The sequence below is a fragment of the Triticum aestivum genome, chromosome 7A (assembly GCF_018294505.1).
Source record: "Triticum aestivum cultivar Chinese Spring chromosome 7A, IWGSC CS RefSeq v2.1, whole genome shotgun sequence".
Lineage (NCBI taxonomy): Eukaryota > Viridiplantae > Streptophyta > Magnoliopsida > Poales > Poaceae > Triticum > Triticum aestivum.
In genome coordinates, this window is record NC_057812.1 from 320,958,858 (window position 1) to 320,961,766 (window position 2,909).

The window sequence follows — 2,909 nt, forward strand, 5'->3', positions numbered from 1 at the left end:
AAGAATCCTTGGGTGCTAGCCAGTCCCTATGCAAGTTTTAGTTGTTATTAGGCAAATGGTAAAACCAATGTCGGGCCTTGCTGGAAGAGTTTTATTCAAAGAGAACTGTCAAGAGGGGCCCATAAACCCTCACTGTGTTAGGGACACAAAATCAAGGAACATAACACCGGTATGACGAAAACTAAGGCGACAAGAATGGAACAAAACACTAGGCAAAAGGCTGAGCCTCCCCCCTTTACCAAGTATATAGATGCATTAATTAAATAATAGATGTTGTGATATACCATGAAATCCATGTTCTAACATGGAACAACCAGCAACTGCACCTGCAACTAGCAACACTATAAGAGGGGTTGAGCAAAGTGGTAACATAGCTAAACAACGGTTTGCTAGGATGGTGGAAAATGTTAGAGGCTATCATGGCAATTTGGGAGGCTTGATAAACAAGTGGTAGGTAGCGTGACATAACGATAGCATCGAGACAACTAGCATAACAAAGATAGTAGTGAGATCCAAGGTGACGGTTATCTTGCCTGAAATCTCGCTAGGAAGAAGAACGAGTCCATGAAGAAGATGAACGGCGTAGATGAAGCAAGCGAAGTCGAACGAATCCTCACGATCGCAACGAAACAAGAACTATCGAGAAGAAGCACAACCGGAAAGAAGCAAACAACATGGTAAACACACAACACAAAACATGACAAGATGCTCAACCAAGTATGATGCATGACAAGGCTATGTGATGCTACTCATGGCAAGGGATGATGCATACAAGAACAATACATCAAATCAAGTTTAAATGAGGCCAGAATCAACATACAACAATTTTGGAAACTCCCCATATGCAAATTTCGAAATTGGTACTATTCTGAACAAAACATTGAGTTAAAGTTGTTAAATAGCAAGTTAAAGTGCACCAAGATGATCTACATGTCTTTCTAGTCAAGTTACATATAAAGTTCATTTAATTCGGAGCTACGACCTAGAAGATATGAGCAAAACAAGTTAAACATGGCATTGATGCAAAATGCATTCAAACATCAAGCACACATGCTCAAACCAAGGATGCAACAAGGCAAGATGAAACTACATGCAAAACCAAACAAATTTCATGTAGAGCATGCTCCAAATGGAGCCATAGTTCAACACATACACTCAATACAAGTTTCAAACACAATCTGCCCAAAACAACAACTAAGCACTTTGCAATCAAGGAAACAACATGCTACAGGAAACATACGGACACAAACTTGATATGCACTCAAAGAACATATTGCATGCTTCAAATATCATCAAGGTTCAGGTCCATAGGCATCAGGATTAAACCAATATGATCAATGCAAAAAGCAACTTTATAAAACAGATTATGACTTAGAGAAAAACAGGGCATACATGTGAGCAGAAATAACATGTTGACATGTTGGAGGCATGAAACAAACATGCTACAGTGCAAGAACATAACAAGAAAAAGCATGGCATTAAAGTACGGGTTAAACATGGCAAAACATGATTACTAAGCATCTCTGTATAACCTCTAGATCAATGGCATTCATCAAGACAAGATTGCAAGTTATAACAGATTTTCAGACAGTGAAAAACTGAGTAAGGTTGAAAACAGATTCATGATGCATACTTTGAGACAACAAAAGTATATGCTACAGGAACATTTCATGGCATCAAAGGGCATGGCAAGTATTTAAATTTAGAGCACTACAAAACATGAACACTGAGCTACTGCTATAAAACAGTAGAACATGCTCAAAACATCATGGCAAGATTGCAAACGATAACTGATTCATAGACTTGGTGAATAAACTGAACATGGTAGGAACATCGACAAGTAGACATGTTTGCAAACTTGGTTAGCTCAACGTAAAGCATATGATGGCAAGTGAATGTACCCAACAACAAGACGACATATTTTTGCAGCTACTCATGTCAAGAACATGGTCATAGGATGTATAGAACACTATCTATTCACATGGCAAAAATGAATTACTAATAAAAGACTGACAGAAACATTATTTAATAATTTTAGAGCATGGTAATGAGAAGCTACAGCAGGCCGTAATGCAAACAAGGGCATGGATAGATAGAGCATAATAAGATCTGCAAAACATCCTTACTAAGCATCTCTAGATTATGCATGGATTCACTTATAGAATCAAGTTAACATGGCAACATAATATAGCAGGTTCAGACTTAGCAGAAAACTCTTAAGTGTCCCGATTAGAAACATCAAGTAGCTCACTTTGCATGCTTGTGCTAGTCACCACATGGCACATAAAAATGCATGGATGGCACCACTGTAAATATGGCTTGAATATTCTCCTAAAACATGTTGACATGATGCTCAAAAGGTAATCACACAAAATTCTATGAAAAAGACAAATGAACAAGTTATGACAATTTCCAGCAGATTGTATCATTTATCACTTTTGCAACAAGGATTAAGGCATCAAGATGATTAGTAACATGAATGCAAATGCAACAATCGTGTAGAGCATTAAGAGATGAACATTTTGACATATCATGGATGCAAAATGGAGCCACAAACACAAAGTTATGACATGACAAAGATGCACACATTAAGTTGCAGATCTGGGGACTTAGAAGAAATTATACCCTCGGAGAAACTGGACGAGGTCGAGCGGGACGGAGGGATCCGGGACGTGCGCGCGTGTGTTTGGACGGAGGGATGGGTGGATCTCATCCACCCGGGTGGTTCCGGGCAGGATCTCGCCAGATCCGGTGGAAGACGGCGACGACGCGTCCGCAGGGGCATGGACGAGGCGGAGGCGGGCTCCGGCGAGGTAGCATAGTGAGGAGGCGGGCGCCGGCGGCGGAGGGGCACGCGGTGGCATGCACCGGCGCGGCGGCGTGCGTGCGGCAGCACGTGGTGGTGGAGC